The sequence below is a fragment of the Schistocerca piceifrons genome, chromosome 5, assembly GCF_021461385.2.
Source record: "Schistocerca piceifrons isolate TAMUIC-IGC-003096 chromosome 5, iqSchPice1.1, whole genome shotgun sequence".
Lineage (NCBI taxonomy): Eukaryota > Metazoa > Arthropoda > Insecta > Orthoptera > Acrididae > Schistocerca > Schistocerca piceifrons.
In genome coordinates this window covers 129,470,231-129,479,469 of record NC_060142.1, presented here as the reverse complement: position 1 = coordinate 129,479,469, position 9,239 = coordinate 129,470,231, and the positions used below count along the sequence as shown (strand labels likewise).

The 9,239-nt window shown below is 40.9% G+C and overlaps 1 non-coding gene across 1 annotated transcript; it reads right to left on the bottom strand.

Moving 5' to 3' along the window:
* Window positions 1-7,941: 7,941 nt before the first annotated feature.
* On the bottom strand, window positions 7,942-8,013 carry Trnav-aac. The gene has a single exon. It is a non-coding gene; the product is annotated as a tRNA-Val (tRNA).
* Window positions 8,014-9,239: the final 1,226 nt, after the last annotated feature.

The window sequence follows — 9,239 nt, the reverse complement described above, 5'->3', positions numbered from 1 at the left end:
TACGCCGGAACGCAATTGTTGACTTAGCTTTACGCAACATCAAGCGTGCAGCAGAAGCCAGAGTCAAGGCGTATAAGAAAAACGTGAGAAAAACAGTGTTTCATGTAGGACAAAAAGTTCTTATCAGATCACACAAGCTGTCTAACAAACGGTCAGGTGTCTGCAAGAAATTTTTTAATCTCTTTAACGGCCCGTATCGGATAAGGAAGATTCCCCATGAAAACGCCATAGACGTTGAAACTCTTCGATCGAAGAAATCAAAAGGGTTACACCATGCGTCAAACGTAAAACTATACATTGAGTAGAAAGGACAGTGAGGAGTAGAGAGGACGGTGAAGAGAAGCAATTGATTAGTTTACATTTGTGATAAATGCATTTTGAATAATATGTCGGTAAAAATAATGATAAAGATGTTTCTATGTGATTGATTGAAGTGATGTTTTTGGTTTTTTTGTGTGCAATTAGGATTTAAGTTGGTGCAAATGTGAAGATAAAAGGTTTCTTTGTGAATGAGTGAAATGCTGTTTATGGTTTTCTTTGTGTAAATTGAAAAGAGTCGCTCCTGAGAGAAGCAAGATCTGTGTCGAATTAATGCAAAACTCAGGGGAATATCCGATCTGTGGGTATTATGGGTCTGGCAAACCCAGGTCCCCAGCTGTTAGTAGCCGTGTTTCCGATTTTCTGCTTTCAGTGCTACTATCTATCTATTACTATTCTATATATGTCAATATAAATGAGGATCTCTTACTATAGTATGCGTGCTGTATGAATATTTTAAGATAGGGGAACTCTGAGAAAGGAATGAGTAAGTTTGGAATTTTGAAAACAGGATGCGATAATGCGATTGTTTAACCAATCGCTTGACAATATACGCTAATATGTTAATATTGATGATATATGTCTTTTTTGTTCTTTATAGCTGAGTACGTAAAGCGCTGTCTGTGGAGTTCGTAAGTAGATTGATTCCCTTTAAGGTAGAAGAAGAGTTGTGGTTTGTGTAATTTACGTGGCCCTGAAATAGTATTATGGCAGTCAAATGACGAGCAGTTTTTCAGCAAATGGAGAATGGAACAGAAATATGGGTCCTTTCTGTAGTCTTGATTGATGTTGAGCCAGAGCCTGAAAAATTATTCTGCGTTAATACTTGTCCTAGAAAAGCGACGTTTATGCGTTTTGCTGATGCTGTGAGCATTACAGCTTACTGTTTTCGCTGGTGCGGGATGCATTGCAGCCTATATGATTTGTACTGAGGAAATTTCCCTCTTGAAGGGAGAGGAAGATTAAATAATTTTGATTATGGGACCGAAGGAAAGCTCGTTTAAGGTAATAAGGATGAAGCAAAACATTTGTCATTTGAACTACAGGAGGATTCGGATCTTTTGTGTCTGTTGTAAGTTCAATATGTTAAGATGAAACTGTTTTACAGAATAGAGGTGACCACAATTTTGCCATTCATGAGAAATGAATCCAGAACGACCACCACAGGCGAAATAACTGATTTGGAGGCGAAAGGTAACGTAAAGAAGGAACGAAATGGGTAAGAAAATGTAGCATAACTTGTATAATGAAAATGTTTTTACCCTTCTCAGAGTCATCTGTGTGATTAATTCTTGTGATAAAGTAATTTTAGATGAAATTTTCTTACTATTTTATGTGTGAATATATGAGTATAATAAATGTATAATTGCGAGTCTCTTATCAGGTGTGTCAACTGATATAAATGTTTTGGCGTGTAAATAACCATTGTTCTTTTTACTGTGTATGTTTAAGGAAAGTTCTCCATATTTATCATGTGAAAAGACATATGCAGTGAGCGTCAGGAAGAGGACGAATTAGAACAATGTTGTAGTGGTGTAAACACTGTGTTGAAGTAGCATTGAAGTAGCTTGTTGGATTAACTAGTAGTGGATAGAAGTAGAATTTTGAGTAATGCATGTTTATGGGTAGTTAGTTTGTAGAATAGACAAAAGGTGTGCATGTGTGTGTGTGTAAATAACATGTGAACCTTATGCTGTCCTGACCTATACTTGCACAAGGCATAATCCCATTCATTTTAGTGAATTAATAAGTAGCATTTGATTTATTAAAACGCAAGTGAACCACATTAGTGATGTGGATTTAGGTGTTATATTGTCAGTTCATGTAATTTTATTTTTATACTGTCATTTAAGTCATTTAACTTGTATTTTTATATTGTCGATTCATCTAACTTTTTTATTTAAAAAAATTAAGCCTCATTTTTGTTCTTAAAAATTGTGTAAGATAATACTAAGTGGTATTATGTATGACATTTTGTGATAACATAACTATGATGAACAATTTCTGTGAATACAGTTGAGAACGTCAAAGCGAACCGGCTAAACTCTCACGAGACAGCGGGAGCAGCGAGGAGGAGGACTAGTTGTGAACAGGCGGGTTTCCCAGCAGGACACGCTGTCAACCAGGCCACTTCGGGAGCGCGGTCGACAGCAAAAGAAGGGCACGCGACAAACACTTTCCCTTCGCGGAGGCGATGACCTGAGATGGGCGAGCGGTCCACCGCGCGGAAATCCATCTGCTGGCAACGCACCACACGCACGCGACCGTGACGAGACGGCCGCGGTGAAACGACAGAAGACAGGGGAGAAAGGGGCGTGGAGCCTTTTTGACAGGTACTGTCCAGAGCAAATGACAGACTTCAACGACGCCTATCAACATTTCCTGACGGATGCCCACTGTCAAGCGACAGTAAATCATGGTTCGATGTTCTCTGGTCGCTAAGGGTGGCACAAATAAGAGCCATTAAGTGTCATCCTTGCCCAGGAATATCAACCTGGCGTGTCAATCGAGGATAGCGCACGAATTTGACAACACAAACATGGAACCAAATCGAGATGTACGTGACACGGGCCACCAAGAGAAACTTCATGAGAGGGCAGAGACGGCGGGATTGCACGCAACAGATGGACAAAAATCCCTACTGACAGCTGCGGCGACGAAGCCCCCCCCCCCCCTTCCCCTTATATTGTGCCACGGAACAGTGGAACTACTGAGTGGGTCAGTGAACAGTGATTATATGGTTCTTAGTTCAATGAATATACGTGTGTTTCTGTCACAGAAACTTTGACTCGTGTGTTTTGCAGGGGTTCGATTTATTGGTGTTTATTAGACTGACTCTTGTATTTTGCAGTTGTTCTATTTATTGTTTTTTTTTAGACTTTGACTCTTGTATTTTGCAGGTGTTTTATTTATTGGTGTTTTTTTTTAGATGTTGACTATTGTACTTTCAGAGCTGTTTTATTGATCAATGTTTGTTCTTGTGTGATATATTAGATTTGTGATATTTTGTTTCGTAAATTCATTCCTGTGGCATTGCTTCGTTTATCAGTCAGATAGCTATTCATTCTTATTGGACTGTGATCGATTAGCCTTTGCATGGGGCATATTTATAGTGAAAACCCCATAAGGGTAACAATCACATAATTATTGTAATTTCAGTATAATGACACAGTGCTCATTGTTTGCTAACTAACTGAAATACAGTAGAGTGATTAAATTAGTGCCACAAAGTTATTTTAATTCTACAAATTATTAGTTTTATAAGATATAGAATTTTTTGTGATAACCACTTTGTAAAACATGTTTTTTTTTCTCTTATCACTTGTTTTGCTTTTGCCGATTGTGCATTGTAATGTTCTGCTTTATAATACTGATGTTATTTTCATGTTTTTTAAATTGCTGTGGCACCTTTGCTATTTTCATAAATTTTACTTGTTAATAAACAGTCATAAATTTTCCTGTGATCGGTTGGCTCTTGCAATGAGCACATGCTGGTGAACTCCATAAGGGTAACAACCAGAAATTGTTTTCATATTAATGACACAGGAACCATTGTTTTTACTTGCTGACCGAATTAGGTCTACACTATCTTTTAAATAGGTGTCACAGATTGTTTTTTTTTCTTTGAAATTGGTAGATTCTAAAGATGTGTTGAAATTATTGTGTTTTAGCAAGTAGCTGGTGACCTCTTGCCTTTTCTTTACATTTTTGGTTTGAGTTGGGAGTGAGAAGCCTGCTTGGGAATGTTCTAGCATGGCCAGAAAATTCCCTGCACAGTCTTTTCCCGGAGCGTTGGGGTTATGAAAGGTCTCTGTTGGATTCCTTTCATGTTAATTTCTTAAATCTATTGTCATTTACGGCATAAATTCCTCTTCTAAATTTATTGTGGCGTTTCTGACTATCTGGGAGGAGACTGAGCAGTGGAACGTGTTACTTTTACACATAATCAAGAACGACCTGTCACACTACCACACTTTAAAACACAGAGTATATGTAATTCATGTCACACAGTCTCATACGGAACCTACATCCGCTTTCTTTTATGTACTGTATATGATAAGATACTGTCATCCCCTTTCCCTTCTGTGTGAGAGGATGAATGAGCAAATGCATTTCTAGTTGCATGCTGGATGGTAGCAGACAAGCCTGTCTGCTAGAGAACAGTAGGACCAACGTCGGAACAGGTAGCTACGCTTTCTAAAAGCAAAGAGGTTTCTATCCTTAGTATGGTCCTTTCCGTCCCTTGTCATGTTGGTATAGGAAGCTGCCCCTCTGGCCACTTCCGTTTGTATTTGTGAGCCACCCTCAGGAAGGGACCAGGTCAGTCTGTCCGCGGCGAGTGTCTGAAGTGGTAAGATCTCCGGCTAAGCGCGTGTCTGCTAAGTCCGTAGGACAATGGATTTCTTAAGTTCAGCCGAACTGAAAATTTAATCACCTTTATTTCAGGTTTAGCTCTAAAATATCTAATGTTATCTTAAATTGCAACGCAGTGTAATTCGAGTGTGAAGTTCAGAATATCTTCCGGTAGTTGCTTTGTCACTACTTTGTGAGTAAAGTGGAATCACGTGCCGATCAGTAACTCTAACTAAGATCATCAATCTTAAATGCGAATGTGCGTGAGATTATAACGTCTCGTCTTGACAATATTTTTCAATATAGCAACTTTTCTTTATGTTGAACCTACGTGGGGTGTACTTTGTGAGACCAGTACCACGTGCTTATACAATTGTTTGACTCATCAGGTTAATAGTAAGACGATAGTAACCAGTTCGAGGTTTTTCTTTTGTAAATTGCTTTTAGATCTAATTTATTTTAATTATCAAAATTATTGTGGAGTTACACTCTTTGTGTAAACCAAGTTGACCACGTGAAGCATGTGGTGTAATCATCAAAGTAGCCCTCAGCTATTCTTTTCGGGAAGATTTCACAGAGAGTTAGTATGAATTTAGTATACAAGTGTGTGGTAATTACATGACGGACAGGATTGTGCCACGAACGTAACTTCTTTGGGTGAAAATTGAATCGGTTGGTTGTGGTTAATTTCCTCTTGCGTATGTTTCAACGTTCTTCTTGTGTTATTTTATGAATGCAGTGTTGTATGCAGTCTCCCAATCTTGGCTCCATATTTGATGTGTTCCGTAAGATTACAATCTCACAATTTCACAATCCTAAATAAGGCACCAGCTTAGTTATGAATCGAGTTTAATATTCTGAAATTTCAATGATCAATGTTAAAATAAATTTCCAAATATAAACTGATTTATTTCTTTTTATTTAAATTCTTTTTTTATATACATATCACCGGTTGTCGTATGACTATTAAAAGATTATAATTAATGTTAGTCTGGTTGGGAATTTGGTAAGCTAGACTGGATACCTGGTGAAACAGTTGCTCAGTAATGCAAGGTTAACTTCCCCAGACAGCTCACAGCTTTTAACACGCTTTTATTGTCCACCAGCACCGTAATCAGAACAAATTAATGCAACAACGTTACACAGTGTTTGCGGTATCCCATCAGACATTATGTCTGTTTTTGCAATGTAACAGAAAGCTGACAACGTTAGTTAAAAACAAAAAATAGGACAATAAAAATTTAAAAATAAAGTCAAAATATTTACGCTTTTAAGAGCAGTCAAATGAAAACGGGGCAGATAGAAAAAAAGTAAGTAAATAGTTTATTATTTCGAAAGGAACCGCCATAAGTATTAATACATTTATCCCATTATGAGACAATACGTCGATGCCTTCATGGAAAAAAATTGCACCTCGTCGTCCGCAGCAAACTGGCGGCCGCAAATGTCTTCCTTCAGGCATCCAAAAATATGGAAATCCATGGTGAGAGATCGAGACTGTATCGATTCTGTGTAAGGGCTTCCCAGCGTAGTCCAAACAATCTCGGCAACATGTGGGTCGGCTCACATATTATACTCGTACATGTAAGCTTGGTTTGTCGATGGGTGCCGCTATAGTTCTGCAAACTCCCTCTGCAGCTCCTTGGGAGTGATACGCTATGGTAGGTAGTCCTCCAGCCATGAAGAATGTTTCGTTCTGGAACTGCAGCGGTTGCTTAGAAGATTGCGACGGAATCACGCCAGTGGACTTCTTATGGGAAGTCAGTGGAGAGTTGAAATGGTCGAGACCTGCCACAATGTTCCTGAATATTGTTAAATGTTCCACATAAAACGTTCTAGTATGTTCCAAACATTCTGTAATGTTCGAGAATATTGTAGAACCCGAATGTAATAGAATCTTCCAAAAGTTTTCAGAATGCTGTAGAATGTGACAGAATCTTCTAGAATTTTCCAGAACCTTCTAAAAAAAGGAAGTTAGGGATTTAACACCCTGTTGACATCGACGTCGTTAGGTACGGAGCGTAAGCTCGGATTGTTTCCAGGATGACGAAGGAAATCGGCCGTGCTCCTTCAAAGGAACCGTCCCGACAAGGGCCTGGGGCGATTTAGGGGAATCACGGGGAACTTAAAAATCTTTATGGCCGGACGCGGATTTGGATCGTCATCCTGCAGATTTCGAATCCAGTGGGACAATCACTGCGCCATCTCGCCCTGTAGAATAGTCGAGAATGTTCTAGAATGTTCTATCGTGTTCTAGACTATATCAGAATGTTCTGGAATGTCCTAGAACGTTTCAGAGTTTTCTTTGAAGTGAATAAATGGTTGACAGAATACTTATTACAAATTTGTTTATTTGTAAAACATTCTCGGTTTTCTTGACGCGTCAATTCTTGATAAAATCTCGAGCTTTCGACGATATCCTCCATCGTCATCGTCAGGAGCAACCGACAGTCTTCACTGCTGCTGTGGTAGCCTTTTTTTTATAGCCCGTGGACGGCTTCTGATTGGTCGGTTTGTGATTGGTCTGCGATTACGTACTGCTGTCGCAGACGGTGTCAATGTGTGCGCCGATGGCGCCACCGCTCCCGTTGGAAAGCAAATCTTGGAAGGAACGTCTCTGCTGCTTCTCTGCATCGAGCCCTCGTTTCCATGCGCAACTCAGATGGTGTCCGCTATCGCGGTTAAAGTTATCGGGATCGAACCGGGGACCTTCTGCGTGTAAAGCAGACGTGATAACCGCTACACCACGGAAACGACGACTATGCCGCTGTACCACCTGGAAACCCGTAGTGGCAACAGATTTTCCTGCGTATGCAAGGGCATCGGCTACGTGCTCCCTCCGATTCTAGAAATGGCTATAGTAAAAGACATCGATGAAAACAATCAAACCGCAACAGCCAGGGAGAAAGGTGTGTGAGCAGAAGCCCTACATGGTGATACGAAGAACGGAGGCGTCAGTCATGTGCAGCGCTTAACCGCTACGAACAGGCTCTTTGGTCTCGGGGTATGATTCCTGCTTCGGGTGCACGAGGTCCCGGGTTCAAATCCCGGACGAGCCCTTGCGTTTTGTACAAACGTGTGGCAACTACCGGCATGCCGGCGGCTGTTTCGCGCATTTCCAGCCCTCCAAGTAAGCACAAAAACCAAGTAGCCAGTTCTGTTTCATGAATCATTTGAGCCATCTGCATCCTGGTGGTGGGACGTTTGAACTTGATTTAAATGATCACAGTAGAGATTGTAGCAAGTGTCTTGTTGAGTGCGACGAAAAAGTGTTTCCGCCCGGAATCGAACCGTGGTCTTCTGCGTGTTGGGCAGACGTGATAACCGCTACACCACGCAAGCTGCTACGCTCTGCGATGCACATCTGACACAACTTGTAGGACGATCGCAATTTTGGCGTAAAAATCACTTTGCGGAAAAGCAATCACTTCATTAGCGGCAAGGAGCCTGGGCTCAGCGGTCTTATTTCAACAGCCTTCTTAATAACAGAATCCCACTACGTGGAGGCACGGGACAGAATTTTAGTTTCATCGAACAATATTTTATGTTTGTTCGTGGGGCTGTGCTCCGCAATTGCCGATTTCTCCAGTTCTCTATTATTAATATGGTGTTGGTGTTCCGCACAGCGGTCGGTACGAATGGTCTGACCTGTATAACTGCTTCCACACTGACAGGGCACAATATAAACTCCAGGGACCCTGAGGCCGAGATTGTCCTTAACAGGGAGCATCATCTCCTTAATTTTGTTAGGACGACGAAAAATCGGTCTACGTAGGACTCTTCTTATTTTGCTGGAAATAGCGCCACAAAAAGGAAGAACCGCAATCGGTGTTTCATCCTGTGAGTGTGTAGTATATTCACGTTTCCTTTTTTTGGGGAACGCTGCCTTTATTTCGCGTGCACCATAGCCATTCTTTCGGAACACGTACCTCAGATGGTTAATCTCGGACCTTAGGTGGTTCTCGTCAGAAACAGGTTTTGCTTTATATACTAACGCGTTCAAAACGGCTCTCTTCTGAGCGGGATGATGGAAACTCCGTGCATTCAGGTATAAATCGGTATGCGTCGGCTTACGGTATGCAGAGTGGCCAAGACGCCCGTCCGCCTGTCGCTGTAATAAAACGTCTAAGAAAGGCAATCTCCCTTCCTTCCTCCTGACGATGAGGGTGGAGGATATCGTCGAAAGCTCGAGATTTTATCAAGAATTGATGCGGCAAGAAAACCGAGAATGTGTTACATATAAGTGCCGTCGCGAAAGACTTCGTTAGGGTATTGCTGAATACGTAAGTGGACAAGAGGACTTAGGAGTATTTTCGAGCATTCGAGAAATAGTAACATTATTGCTATTTTTTGAATGTTAATTTTTACGATGTTCTGGGTTGTTACCGCATTATCTGCAGTGTTCTCGGAAAATAAATGAAAATAAAGATCAAGTGGAACGAGTGTTTTCATCTAGTGCAGACAATGAATGCTGTTCGCGGTACAAAGAAGCATCAGAAGACAGACAGCGCTGTCGTTAGAGTAGCTCGACGTGATGAGACTGGCGGTGGTCATCGCGATGGCGACGA